The sequence below is a fragment of the Lissotriton helveticus genome, chromosome 3_1, assembly GCF_964261635.1.
Source record: "Lissotriton helveticus chromosome 3_1, aLisHel1.1, whole genome shotgun sequence".
Classification (NCBI taxonomy): domain Eukaryota; kingdom Metazoa; phylum Chordata; class Amphibia; order Caudata; family Salamandridae; genus Lissotriton; species Lissotriton helveticus.
The window spans coordinates 793042875-793059023 of NC_136061.1; positions in this window are offsets into that span (position 1 = coordinate 793042875).

The following is a 16149-nucleotide window of genomic DNA, read 5'->3' on the forward strand; positions in this document are numbered from 1 at the left end:
AGCACGAGTGACTGAGCGAAAAGTAGTATTGTTTCCATGATCCCTGATGGGACAGAGTTGTCATGTTCGATACAGGGTTGTCATGTTCGATAGTTGCCATGAACTATTCTCTCCTTAGTAAGAGTGGTTTCTAGTGGCACTGTGGGATAGCTGGTATAGGCTGACATACTCAGTGGGGTTGTCCCTGAATCAGTTTGGACACCAAGCCCACAGTGTGTGGTTCTGAAATTCTGGACCCTACTGTTGTCCCGGTATCGAGGTCCGATACCTGTGTCCCGAAACATCAACGTACCATGACGAATTTGGTGTCGACGAACCGATAATGATTAGGACATCATTTCTATGCATTTGCGTCATGATCAAGGCATGCTAACACCCCTGAATCGTAGTTTCCGTCCCGACCCCTCAGACTCCATTTTGTAAACGGTATCCATCTTGTGTCTTGCCCTCATGATAAGTCAATTAAAGGTCGAGCTTGATCTAAAAGGACACGTCCACCTTCCCTGACTCCCCCCTGACCTGTCCCAACTGACTCCCTTGCCTCCAGCCAAACCTGTTTGGGCAGCTCCTCGCCCAGTGGCCTAATACGATAGCATCAATGCATAACATGCCCCAAACCATTCACTACATCCAGATCATGTTTTCTACACACACGCCTGTCCGCGTTCCCTGTTTATGGCCAGTTTTATGACTAGGAGGTGCCTTCTTTTATTGGGGCTTCACCGATATCTGATGGGAGTTCCGGGCTTGGCTGGGTAATCTATCACAAATTGGACATCTAAAATACGGGCTTGCCTACATGACTTCGCTCTTTTGTATTATTGTAGAAATATGTGTATAGCCATATCATAAACTCAAGAATTCTTGCTTGCAGCTATTATTTTTGTATATAAGGAGAAGGCTGGTTCTGTAAAAACGAACAGTCTCCTGAGAACACATGACCCGTGCTTGTCGTGCTTCTAGGACACCTGTTACTTGGTAGCTACCAATAAAATTCGATCTCTGACTGCGACTAGAAGACTCAGTGTTTCTGTGGTCCGGAACAAGGGAGAACTCAGAGGTCTTGGGGTGTTATCCCCTGGCACCAAACGGGTTCCTAAAAACCCGTTACCTCAGTTGGCGCCCAACGTGGGGCGGTATCAGCGACCCCTGTATGTCGACGTGGTTCCGAAGGTCTTTGCTGCGAGGTTCCCCGCGTCCCGACGGCTACGAAGGACTGCTGCCCTGACTATCGCCTTGTTTTGGACCCAGTGATCCTTGGTAGAGCGAAACGATAGACAAGTCTTCTAGCGACGTCACCGATCTTCAAATACTTCAGTTAAGTATAAGTGGAGCGTCTCCCAGTCCTTAGTTTGTCCTTAGTTTTTGGTATCCTTGAGATACGCTTTGATTTGGTACTTGCAAGCCCCAAAGCCGAAGGACTTGTGTATTCACGAGAAATATCGTAACAGATAATCCTTTGAAGTTTGAAGCTAGACTAGTGAGCAAAGATGCCTTGTTTTAGCAGACTTGGAAACTTGTTTTGTCTTGGTTATAGTAAGGACTCCCGATTAGAGGATTCCTGTCCGGTTCCTCCGATTGGAACTCCAACATATGAGCTCTATGTAAAGCACGGCGTAGGTCCTATCACATATAATGAAGTGTGGATAAAATACGCCCGCAAGGATGGTGTTTTAAAATGGCCCCAATATGTTAGTTTCGACTCAGAAATATTAGATAACCTAGAGGTCAAATTATTCAAGAGAAAAGCCCGGCCGGCGATGTTTGACTCTTTCCGCTTATGGCGCAAAGAAGCCAAACAGAAAGAAATAAAATTAGCAAAAAGGAATAAAAGAGGTATGTCAATGGTGCAAGCTGCCGTTGCATACAGGGATAACGAGGAAGAGCAGGAAAACGAACAAATACTTAGGAGCAAGAAACTAGCAGTAGATAAATGCTACCCGATGTTACCAAATAAGGGACAAGGTCAAGAGGAGAGATCCGAGAAAGATCCATTAATGTCCCACTTATTAAGCTCACCTCCACCGTATGCGTTAGACGCTACTACAACGCCAAAGCATTTTACTATACCGCGCCCGGCGCACGTAACCCAGCTCTTGCACGAACGCCAGCTCCTCTTCAGCTGGTTTCTACTTCTCCGGCGCAGCCTTCTCAAGGGCCGCCATCTTTGCTACATACTCCATCTACTTCTACGACTTTGCCTACAGCTCCAGCTATTGTCTATGATACTACGTCTGCTACTACTTCAACTTCCTCTGCTATTGCCTCTACTTCTTCTTTGCCTCAGCCTGTTTTTTCCGATGCACTTACTCCTCCGCAAGGTTCTCCTTCTATTAGACAAAGAGTGACAGGTACCGTCACTAGTCTATTTTCACCTTTCTTTGGGTCGCCTAAAACAACGCCTAAAACAGAACATAGACAGTCCCGTAGTCAACTGCCTGATTACGAGGAAAGAAAAGTGCTGAATGAACTAGCACGCCAATGGATTATGGATACTGTTAGATATGATGTTCAGTCTGTTATGGAAGTTTTCCGTCAATGGAATGCACCCACTCAGAGATACGTATTCGAAGAGATGTGTGTATATTTGGGCGAAGATTTGGAGACGAATGATCCCAAATACACAATGAACGAACTATGGCGTACACGCTTTAAGTTCCATGAAGGTATGATTACAGGCGCAGATGTTGAGAAAGCGATAGAGTTGTTGTTCTCTTATAGGAGTAAGGGAAACGTCTCTAGATCATTGTACCAAGACGACATATCAGGTAGGAAAAGAGCGAGACAGTACCCCATGAGAGAGGTTCCTCCGGTTTGTAGGGAAGGTGATGCGAATGCGAATCCACCAATTCTGCCTCATTTCCAGCGTGTATGGGTACATGTCCCCTGGAAAAGATCCGAAGTCTTAGCACTCAAGCAGACACTGCCTGATCCTCGTAAAAACCCGACTGGGTATTATAAGGAGTTATCGCAAACTGCAAGCTCATGTATAATGAATTTAGCGGATATAGACATGTTGTTTGGGAACGTTGTTCCACATCCTTTATGGAGCAGAATCCGTCATACGAACCATGACCAAGAACTAGGTGACTCATGGGCGAACATTACCGCTATGGATGCTAGACAAATAGGTGGGTTTAAACCTGAGCCGTTAATAGCTGAACTTCCCGGTAGGATTATCGCGTACATGAAAACAATAATGCCTGAAGTACGCGTAAACTGGGACAAGCTATCTGCGTGCAAGCAGAAGAAAGATGAGAATGTGTCTGACTTTTTCACAAGATTTGAGGAGACTTTCACCGATCATAGTGGTCAGGATATGGCTACCGAGGGTGGTCAAAGATTGTTTGTAAACAAATTCGTACATAATTTAATGCCTGAACTGTGTAATAAACTGAAAGATTCAGAGAGTGCTTGGGCTGTCTCTACGTCAGCGCAAATGTTAGCTACAGCCCAGTACTATGAAAATAGGCGCAAAGACGAGCTAGATAAAGTCGACAAAAAGACAAAAGATTTAAAAACTAAAGTTCTTCTCCAGCAAGCCTATCCACCTCGTACGGCTAGTCAGCCCAATTATCAACCACAACAGCAGTATTCGAGAAACGCGCAAGGAAACGAGTTTTCCCATCAGCGTATTGCTTATGGCCCGAATCAATGTGCGTATTGCAAAGAAGAGGGTCACTTTAAAGGTAATTGTCCGTCTCTTGCGCGACGTTTGAGCGGTGCTTCAGGTGAAAGGGGAAGAGGTGTTCAACATGCCCCTAGAGGTAGGGGCCATGGAAATTTCACCCAGAATACAACTTCTTTTCCGCCTCAGAATTCGATGAACAGCTTTGACCAACAGAATAATGAATCGTCTAGGTCAGCTCAGTACTATGCTGACGACTATTACACCGAACACGAAAACGAGGGTAACGATTGCTAGGACAGCCATGGACAAAGAGAGGGAGTTGTTTCAGTTCCAGTAGATCAGAATGGACCTTATGTCAAGGTAATTACCTCGGGAGTGTCAGAGCCATTTCTGCTGGATACTGGTGCCACAAAAAGTTCTATCATGCACTCGAAACTTCCTGGCGCACCTTTGTCTGGCGAAATGAATGTTTCAGTAGGTTTCTCTGGCGCCCCTGTTAGAAACCCGATCTCTAGTCCTATATCTCTTTCTATTGGCCCATGCGAATTAGAAGCACCCCTCATTCTTACAACAGGTTGCGGTGAAAATTTGTTAGGTTTGGATTTGCTAAAAAGGTTATATGCGACTTTGTACTGTTCCCCCTTGGGAGTACAACTTACTTTAGGTAAGAAAGTCATTTCTCCAATGTATTTGTCAAAGGACAATATTCCGACTGAATTGTTATCACTTCCTGATATACTTTGGGCTAATGGCTCTAATGATGTAGGTCATTTGGAGATAGCACCGTATGTCATAACATTGAAAGCCAACGTTAGGTTGCCACGTATTCCCCAATACAAAATATCTAGCGAATGTGAAAAGGCGTTATTGACGATTGTTTATGACTTGATTGATAAAGACGTCATCGAAGAAACAACAGGAAATGTTTGTAACAGTCCAGTTCTGCCCGTCTTAAAGCGTACTGATCCTTTACAACCGCCTGTGTATAGGTTCGTCATCGACCTCAGAGAAGTGAACAAGATAGTTATCCCACAGTTTCCAGTTGTCCCCGACATTACTGCTTTATTGACGATGGTTCCAGCTTCAGCAGCTTGGTTCTCGGTGATTGACCTGAAGAACGCTTTCTTCAGCATCCCGATTGCTGAGGAGAGTAGAGATATTTTTGGATTCAATTTAGGAGGACGAAGCTTCCGCTTCAAGTGCGCTCCTCAAGGCTACTGCGAAAGCCCATCAATATTCAGTCAGGCCCTGAAAACACAACTAGACACGATTATTCTACCGAATGGCTCAACTCTGATTCAGTACGTAGACGATCTGCTGATCGCTGCAGACACTGAAGAGATTTGCAAGAAAGCTACGTTATCATTATTACGTAACTTATGTGACATGAAGCACAAAGTCTCTCTCTCCAAACTACAATTTTGCCGACAAGAAGTTACCTACATAGGTCACATCTTGTCGAAGGAGGGAAGGAGACTGACACCAGAAAGAATACAGGCAATTGCAGAACTGAGTGCCCCAAGGACACAGAGAGATGTTCGGGCCTTCTTGGGCATTACATCGTACTGTAGACAATGGATACCGAATTTCTCACTACTAGCTAAACCCTTGCTGGCACTACTCTGCAAAGACACGCCAAATCCTATGCCCTGGTCTGAAGACTGCCAAACGAGTTTCCACAAGTTGCGTGATGCATTATGTTCGGCTCCTGTGTTGGGAAACCCCAACTACAGTAAGCCTTTTACATTATATGTCCATGAGAAGGAAGGTTGTGCATTATCAGTTTTAACACAACATTTTGGGGACAAACAGCGCCCATGCGCGTATTTTTCGGCAACTCTAGACCCTGTGGCTAAGGCACTACCAAGTTGTCTGAGAGCTACCGCCGCAGCAGCTGTCTGCATTTGACAGTCTGCTGGATTAGTCATGAATAATACTCTGATCATTATGGTCCCGCATGCAGTAGACATTTTACTAAACAGGACAAAGACTCAACATCTTACTAGCGCTCGACTATCCAGTTACGAACTTACACTGCTAGCAAGTCACATCCACATAAAGAGGTGTGATACACTGAACCCCGCAACGTTATTACCCATTCCAACAGAAACAGACAAGATTGATAACCATGACTGCTGTTTTAGGACAGAAGAAGAGACAAAAGGGAGAGTAGACTTACAGGACACTCCCCTTCCTGAATGCAACGATACTTTATGGGTTGATGGTTCATGTTTCAAGCTGCCGAATGGTGATACGACTGCAGCATATGCCGTAACGACATTACACACCATTATAGAGACCGCGCGCATTTCCCATAATTCTGCACAAGCTGCAGAGCTAATTGCGCTTACCAGAGCATGTGTGTTAGCGAAAGGAAAGTGAGTGAATGTGTACACTGACAGCCAATACGCCTTTGGTGTGGCTCACAGTTTTGGGAGATTGTGGCGTGAACGTGGGTTTCTTACGTCACATGGTGCAAAGATACAACATGGTCAGTTAGTTAATGAGCTCCTCGAGTCACTGACCTTGCCACTACAAGTTGCCATTGTGAAATGCAGTGCACACAAAAAGATTCAAGATGATGTTGGACGCGGGAATGCATTTGCAGACGAGGTTGCGAAAGAGACTGCAAGGAACACGATGAGTCGGATGTATGTTGTAGGTCCCGCAAGATGGATTACGGATGTAGGAATGTGTGAGGACACCATTGAAAGCGTGAAATCTATACAAGCCGAGGCAACTGAGAAAGAGGTGAATGAATGGAGAGAAAGTAAAGGTAGACTAGACGCGAATGGTTGTGGGTCGAACTGTCAGAACACCAGCGATGGCTATTACCTAACGCATATGTACTTGCAGTAGTAACCATGGCTCATGGAGTTGCGCACATTAGTTCGAGAGGAATCTGTAAAGTATTGGCCCCAGTATGGCAAAATGGTAATATCCCGAAATATGCAGAGAATGTGGTCAGAAACTGTATGGTGTGTTTGAAGTACAATCCCGGTAGGGGAACCCCAACTCCAGCTGGTCATTTTGCGCCTCCAACGTATCCGTTCGAGGTTTTGCAGCTCAATTTCATTCACATGGAGAGATGCAACAATCTGAAGTATGTGCTCGTTGTTGTTTGCGCTTTCTCCAGGTGGGTGGAAGCGTACCCCCTTAAGGACAATACTGCCTTGTCAACTGCCAAAGCCCTTGTCAAAGAGTTCTTCCCGAGATTCGGTATGCCTAGAATCGTCTGGAGTGATAATGGAAGTGAATTCGTAGGACGCTTGATGAAGAGAGTGTGTGAGTGTTTAGGCATACAACAAAAGTTTCACTCTGCGAATCACCCCCAATCAGCTGGATTAGTAGAGTGCTACAATGGCACTTTAAAGCTCAAATTAGCCAAGATCCAAGCCTGTACAGGTCTTAAATGGCCTGACGCCTTGCCCCTAGCACTCTTGTCAACCAGAATGACCGTCCACTCTAGGTTAGGACTTAGTCCTCATGAGATAGTGTTTGGCCGCCCAGCCAACGTCTGGGGCGTGCCAAGGCCAAAGAAACTCAGCGAAATAGAGCACCCCGTACTGCTTGACTATTTGTGCGAATTAACAACTAAATTGCGTGTTTTACACCAACAGGTTCACAGTTCCTCTCCGCCAGCCTCTGACGATCCAGGTCACTCCATCAAACCCGGCACGTGGGTCTTGGTGCGGAATTACAAACAACGGACAGCCGAGGTGGACCGGACCGTACCTGGTACTTCTTTCCACGAGATCAGCTGTTCGGCTGGAAGGCAAAAAGAACTGGGTGCACGGGACCCATTGTAAACGGGTCCCTCTGCCCCTTCCATACGACCGGTGGGTCAACGAAGGAATTGCCGACTCCGAGACAGAATCCATACCTCGCTTCATCCCTTTCAGCGATGCACGTTTAAAAGAAACTGGTACCGAAAAGGAGAGTGATCATAATTTACAAGGACTTGTGCCACCGTCAATGCAGTTGGACACTTCAGAACCTAAGACATTGTTTGAAGACCACACCGTACCTGGGAAACAACAATATAATCTAAGGTCAATACAAAGAGACTAATAAAAAGCAAACTAATGTGATTTCCCTTCCCCCAAGAACTATTTTTGATTTTTTCAGCTCTCTCACTCTCAGGAAACTTGCTCATTTTTGATTTTCGAACCGCCATCCGGTTCTGCTGCTAGGGTCGCGGTTGAAGTCTGGGGAGTGCAACTGGGGACGTTTAGGTCAACGGTTCTGGTTGGTCCAAGGGAGTTACCCCGGACTGAACAGAGCGCACTCCCTGGCAGAACCGACCTACCACCGCGGGCAGCAACTAGAGGATGGAGTTTCCCAGGGTAAAGAGACCTGCCAGACTCACGGACTTTGAAAGACAATTATGCCCGATACTGGCCAAAAGAAGTTTTTTGATAATATGTATTTTTATGTTGTGTAGCATAGCAATGTTCTTGACTGGTTATACCCTATTCGTCTTTCAAGTTTCCTTGTTCTCAAATGACACTCGGCCAACTCCTCCTCTCACTCTCTCCACACACTCCTTTCACCCTCTACCTGAACACGAGTCTGCCAGAAGACTCGAATTTGTAAATAACTCATTCATTCAACTTCTACACCAACACCAGTCCATAATGAACACATCGAACTGTTGGGTAAGCGGACTCATGCCGCACACGACTGATAAGGGTATCCCATACTTCATCCTGCCTTTCAGTTATTATGGTTCTCTGTGGGCTTTCCAGACCATGTTCCTATTCGCCCTAGAACCGTACCCGACCCGTTCTACTAAGAGTGATTCCAGTAACAAGGCACTAGTAGCAGGGATAAGAAATATGAGTAGAGAGTTCGACACCTATCTTACGATTCCCAAAGATGAACTCACTCGTTGGAACGTAACTAAATTTGGGGTTTACCCGAGTAAGAGCCAGACAGCAAAGAAATCCCGCCCAGTTTGGATAGTACCCAACCGAGGTCACTTATGTTTACAAGGTATCGGTAGGGATCCCAAAGCACAATTAGGAAAGAGTATATGCACGGAAACATATGTGTTCGCTTCCCGAACTACACCTGGTTGCCCCCTGACTTCTCAGGTACATGTTTTATCTCATTTCTGCTGCCTCCCACCTACACGGCCAGAGCAGATTACCATCGGACAAGGACAGCTAGAGGTGTCGTGAGTAAAGACGACACCGCGGGTCAGGAATTCGCTGACTTCGCAAAGGGTTTTCTGCCATTTTGGGAGCCTATGGTGAACAGCAGGAATATTCGCCAGTTATCGAGGATAGTTGAATCCGCCGTGATTACAACGGCCGGAGCCCTTGGAAATTTGACGACCGAACTTCAGTCGGATCGACTTATGACCCTTCAGAACCGAGTTGCCCTAGATATCATACTCGCCGATCGTGGTGGTGTGTGTAGAGTGATCCAATCCAGTTGTTGCATTTTCATCCCTGATAACGCACCGACAGTGTACCAGGCCATCTCTAAGCTACACGAGATATCTGGTTCCCTTCACGTAGAAAAAGGGGACTGGTCCTTACTAGGGTGGTTCTGGGAACTGATCGCCACCTGGGGATGGAAAACACTGATCTTCATTGGGATGATCTTAGCACTTCTGTTTATGTTCTGCCTGTGTGTACAGTGCGCTCCTGCACTATGTGGCCTCTGTGCTACCTCATGTGTACGGAAGCCTGTGTCAAGGGATGAACTGAGCAACAGAATGATGCTACAGCAGCATCTCCACGAATTCCTTCATACAGATTTAGACTCGGATTAACATGAATTATTGCCTTATATGAGGGCAAAAGGAGGGTCTGTGGTTCTGAAATTCTGGACCCTACTGTTGTCCCGGTATCGAGGTCCGATACCCGTGTCCCGAAACATCAACGTACCATGACGAATTTGGTGTCGACGAACCGATAATGATTAGGACATCATTTCTATGCATTTGCGTCATGATCAAGGCATGCTAACACCCCTGAATCGTAGTTTCCGTCCCGACCCCTCAGACTCCATTTTGTAAACGGTATCCATCTTGTGTCTTGCCCTCATGATAAGTCAATTAAAGGTCGAGCTTGATCTAAAAGGACACGTCCACCTTCCCTGACTCCCCCCTGACCTGTCCCAACTGACTCTCTTGCCTCCAGCCAAACCTGTTTGGGCAGCTCCTCGCCCAGTGGCCTAATACGATAGCATCAATGCATAACATGCCCCAAACCATTCACTACATCCAGATCATGTTTTCTACACACACGCCTGTCCGCGTTCCCTGTTTATGGCCAGTTTTATGACTAGGAGGTGCCTTCTTTTATTGGGGCTTCACCGATATCTGATGGGAGTTCCGGGCTTGGCTGGGTAATCTATCACGAATTGGACATCTAAAATACGGGCTTGCCTACATGACTTCGCTCTTTTGTATTATTGTAGAAATATGTGTATAGCCATATCATAAACTCAAGAATTCTTGCTTGCAGCTATTATTTTTGTATATAAGGAGAAGGCTGGTTCTGTAAAAACGAACAGTCTCCTGAGAACACATGACCCGTGCTTGTCGTGCTTCTAGGACACCTGTTACTTGGTAGCTACCAATAAAATTCGATCTCTGACTGCGACTAGAAGACTCAGTGTTTCTGTGGTCCGGAACAAGGGAGAACTCAGAGGTCTTCGGGTGTTATCCCCTGGCACCAAACGGGTTCCTAAAAACCCGTTACCTCAAGTGTATGTTGTCTAAACGCGCAGATCCTATATAGGTTTATAGGAACTACAGGACATGGCGCCGCTAATATTGGTTTTGGTATTTATTTAACAGTCAAATCTGAGTAGTTCAGTCATGCTTTTCTCACAGAGCCCGACTCACATGACTTCAGAGACGTCTGAAGTGAGAAGGGAACTATCCTGCCACAGCTGAGTAAGCAAAAATTCCTATTCATCGGGTGTACTTTTATCAAGCTTGAAGGAAAAACAGTTCCTATATTTGTGCATAAAACCTTATCTGAGTTTCCTTGAAACTCTTCCTTGAGAAACTATTTCAACAATGATTGAAGGAGACACCACTGTGTTATCACAACATGCGATAATTGAGGAAGAACCTCGATTGGAAAATAACATTGCAGAAAATTTTAGAAATGCCCTTACCTTAAAACTAGCTGAATATGATTTCCCAGCTAGGGGTGAGACAGTAACTTTTGTGATTGAGGCTCAAAAATCATATAGAACAGAGGTATTCTATTCCTGGGTTACATTCCAACAAGCATATGCACAAACACTTACTTTTCATTCTTACACTGAAAAAGAACCACCAGACGTATACAGTCCGTATGAGGACTTTGAAATTCCGCTCACCTACCAGGAGCACATATACTGTTTAAAGGCGCCCTTTCCTATACAGGAAATAAAGCAAGACTAGGTCCACTCTGAAGCCTTTCCTTGCTGCTTACACACCTCATCCAGACATTGACACAATGCCAGTAGCAGACTTACATACACTTCACAAAGAAATAATAAAACTGTACAGAAATGTATTACAATTTGTGATGAGAACACTCACAATTCAGCCAACAAGAGCTACACAAGCAGGAACCATTCAGTGGTCTACAACTAAAATTACACCACAAACACTAAACGCAGGTATGGGTAAAATGCTATTCTGGATAGCTCAGAAGATAACATAGCTAGAGGCAGTATATACACATACAAGCCCTCAAGAAAAACAATAAATGCTTACAATATTCTTGTCAATGTGGATAGCTCACAAGATAGAGGATTGTACCACTTGGGGTGCAATTTTTGCGGCAATATAAACCAGAACTCATGGTATCCCTTCACTAGTAGTAGTACCAGACGTATTAAGGCAAATACAGACTGAGTGTGGAGCAGAACCTGCTCTGAACTTAGGGATGAAATTGCTAGGCAATTTTGCCCAGGTATCATCTATAATATTATTAAACATAAAAGGGGAGGCAGCAGCAGTGGCAATACGCCAGCGCCTAAAGGATTTCACTCCTTTACAACAGGATTGTGAATTACCTTAAATTATCACAAGCACCTAAACTGAATTAGGTAGGGATAGTTTGGGAGCTAGAGCATTAAAACCTAAACTCATGAGTGGTCCTGAGGAGGATAACTTAAAGCATGCACCTGATTCTTCTAAGAAGAAATGGGGTTATAACAATAAAAAACATAAGAACAGATCTCAGTCCAGGAGTGGGTCTCCTCAACAGGAGCCCTCCGAAACGAAATGCAACCTTAGGAATAGGGATAACATTTAAAAACCTGACAGGTATCAGGATACTGATACACCTTCCTCTAGTTCCGTTCAGGGTTCACCAAGAAACTCTTAGAGAGAAGGACAGTCAGAACACAGGCAAGAAGAGCGTACGAAGTCAAGAGACACGCCACGCAATTCAAGCTACACTTCTAAAAAGAAGACGAGCCACAATCTACACCGCAGTTTAAAAAGAAGAAAGTAGCAGGTCTCAAAGTTAAAAATGCCCAGAATTCTGAGGACTCAACTACTGAACTGGGAATGGGCTTTGACAATGCTAGACAGTGCAGCAGAAGTAACAATAGTGCGCCAGAACCTGATGGAATTTCTGGTTACAGCAGAGTTGAATGAACACATCAAGGTGGAAACACCTGATAGGAGGGTGAGTGTCCCACAGAGGTTTCATGAAATAACACTGCAAATGGAGGGGGACACACTCAGAAAAGTTAAAGATCTCTGTTGGACCTGGGTTCACCAGATCACAATGGTAGTTTGACACAAGGGAGAAAGGTCCTTCCAAAGGCAAAAGTGTTAAGCTTGCGTCACACTTTCACAGAAACCCAGCGTCCATCCACTCAAAAATGACACTACACCGTAATTTATAAAAGTATCAATTCTTTATCTTCTTGTGATCCTTATATTTGAAGTTTTCAGCACATTTCATTAATCAGGTTACTCTAACAAGCGATTTCCCAGCACCAACTTTAGGTAAGGAAAAGACAATTCTGTTTCTTCTGGTTCAAAGCATTACCAAACATTAATCATTAAACAGGTCAATGAGCTGCATGTCAAACACCATTACCCATCGGGTGTCTAATAGTCTTTGTTAAGCATTAGATGATTATTTGCATCCTCCATTACATACATCAATAAATACACAAGTAGCCCCAAGGTTGTAACTTACAGATGTTTACCCTCAAGACCCTCAAGCAAATTATTCACTAGTATATGTACTTGTTTTGGAGAACGGCACCACTCTTTAACCTCTTACTCGATATAATAATCCCCAATAACTGAGGTTGGAGTTATTTCAGGAAAGCCTCTACTTGTACAATTCTGGGACAGTAGTTCAGACAAGTTCCCTCGGGGAGAGAACCATCAATATTTGCAGTTCCAGACAAGGCTAAAGTGCGCAGACCCAAATGGCCACTGCTAGTACCTCATCTAGGAAGGACAATGAAAGGCCACGGCAAACATTATCCAAATACCGGCAGAAATAGGTATGGTTTAATCACAGTTTCCAGCCCTTGCAGTATCACCACTGTAATTGTTAGTTCGTAATTATGATGATCCTTCCTTAGTTTGCTGGCTCTCCCCGTCCAATGCCCACCCAGAATTACTGGAAGCGATCTGTGCCTCTGTTCAATAAGACTACTTCCGCCTCGGAAGATCTTCCTGGAGATTACAAGCTGAGGCTGCTCCCCCTCTTCTCAGCTCAGTCCCAGCGAGTATATTTCCCTCTCCTTCTCACCTGAATATCACCGCCGGTGTAAAAGTGACCTCTGCCCGCACCAGAAGGAGAGGAAAAGGAGGGAAAGGAATGCCACCACCATAACCTTGCCTCAATCGAAATCCCCCCAGAGGCTTACGAGAGCGGGGACAGGCTTGCAGCGGTGTTCGACAGAAGCCTCTGGCGGGCCCGGGTGCGGGAGAGTGACGCGCGGGGCTGAGGCCTCGGTTGCTAGGTGACCCCGCCCAATGTCTCTCCCGTACTCCAGTCAAGCTCCTCACAGCACAGGTCGGTTTCGCTACCCAACCCGGGCTGACCCGATGGTCAGCTTGCACCAGAAACGCTTCACTTCAGGAACGGAGACTAGTACCCCTCCTTCATCGCCTCACGCACAAGAGAAATCCCCAGGCTGCTGCGGTGAATTAACAAAGCGAGCAGCACCATAAGGGGAAGTCACAGTTGTCAACGATCACAGTCAACGCGCCCCTGCAGCTAGAGGGGCCCTGGGCTCACAGAGAGTATGTGAGGCAGTCCTGTCAGTCTCTCGCTACAGGCTCTCAGGGGGGGAGAATTACTTCACTCAGGCTTCTCCTCCGGCTGTGACCGTCAGCACTCACCACCTTCTCGGGAACTTCTGTCTCCCTCAGAGTTTAATCTCGAATAACCCCGGGGTCAAACTGGAACCTCCACTCCTATGGGGTCACGAAGGTACCTCAGGCCCAGGAATTGGTTGCCGGCGGGTTCAGATCAGCGGGATGTGGTAGCGTCAGCTGTAGAGGGCAGCAGCCCCAAGAGGCGGTCAAACCCTGCAGTGCGCCGGCCTACACTCTCTGCAGCCTGAACTCCAGCCAGCTTTAAGGTGACCACTCTCTTCTTCTAAAATGGCCGCCCCGTACTCCCCCTATATATAGCCTGGGCCTGAGTGACTAGAGAGTGGACCAGAAGGTTCCAGAATCTCTTATGTCACCCAATGGCCCAAGGCTCTGAGGTAATTTCTGTCAGGCCACCATTTTAGGACAGAGCACCAATCCTCCCTTTTTGAGGAGCACCTGCGCCTCACCATTAATTAGTAATGATGGTGCGCCCAGAGTTTTAAGGACAACACCAAAAATATGTAGTGGACACAAAAAAAAATAGAAGGCAAAAAGGGGGGATAAAAAGAATAGGAGGGACCACCCAAAGGGCTGACAGGTCTAACAATCTCTTTTTTGAGAACTTCAGTCAAGGTTAAGACATACTTTTAGCTGCACAAAATTGGTCACCTACAATTGTCATGGATTGCCCAAAGGGAGAAACAGTAATTTTACCATCCTTTTGCTACCATGTTTCAATTTCCTTAATACAAACATACGCACAGCACTGGTCTGTAGCCCTTGCTCCAGCACTTTATCACAACCATGTTGGGTGGGGCACTGAGGTACTCACCACATAATCCCACTGAAAACTAATCCAGTTCCACGGAGACAGTACCCAATAAAACAGGATATGAAAAAGTAGGTTAGGGAGATCTTAAATCAACTTGAATACCAGGATGTAATAGAAACTTGCACCTCTGCAATGAATAAACCTTTGTTTTACGTAATGAAACCCGATAATTCATACCATCTATTTTTAGAGTATAGACATCTTAACTCATACACAAAAACATTTGCAGTACAGAATGCACATAGTGCCGCATTATTGAATAACATTGTGCAGAAAAAATACAAAACAACACTAGATATATCAGATGGATTCTTCTGCCAAAACATAGCACTTGAAAGCTGGTATCTAACCCCAGTCTCAGCGTTAGGTTCGCAGCATCAATTTTGTCGACTGCCACAAGGGTATAAGAATAGGCTCGGGTTGATCAGCGCTAGGGTAACAGAATTACTTAAAAATTTGGATGATGAGGCATTGTCCTATGAGGATGATATTTATCTGATGGACAATGATAAGACCTGATTTCTCAGTTAGGCATTGGACACAGGAACACACGGACATCCTACATTCCCTACAAGCTGACATGATAGCTTCAGAACTCTTGCAGACAAGTGTAAATGTTTGCAATCTGATGATCCACATTGTAGCGGAGCAATCGGGTATATTTACCTAACCTCCAATGAATTTGAAACAGTACCCATAGCATACAAATCACATTTGTACACAAATGCTGAAATACATTTCACATCCACAGAAAAAATTCTAACAGCAGTACAGGCCGCTCAGGGAAAACGCATAATTGTCGCAACTCCAGTACCAGTTTTAGAGGCTGTTACAAATGCTAGAATTCCTAATATTAAGACTTTACATCCATGATGGAGGCAATGGGCTAATTCTCTCACCGCAACAGATGTTGACTACAGATATAACCCAAGGTTGAAAACACAAACATTTCTTCAATATGAACAAGAATATCCTCTCCCAAATAAAATAATGCCTCTAGTTCAGTATCAAGTTGTTATTTACATTGTTGGATCGTCTCAGCCAGCCACAGGAAGTAAACAGCAATACAGCGCCGCTTGTGTGATTGTAAAAGGATGTATGAGGGATGGCGAGTTCCATCCCAGTGACACAAAAACACAGTCTCTAGGAGACTGCATGGCTCAGCTGGCAGAATGAAAAGCCTTTTTACTGGCATGAATAAATACGGATCGGGAATTCCCCACACTCATATTATGCGATTCATTTTACTGTGTCCAGTCATACAACGAATGTCTTCATTACAGAAGTCAGAATGGGTTTAAGGACTCAAAAGGTGGCACAATTAAGCACAAAATGCTATGGGAACAGGTAGCTGAGTTGAAAAACGAACTACTG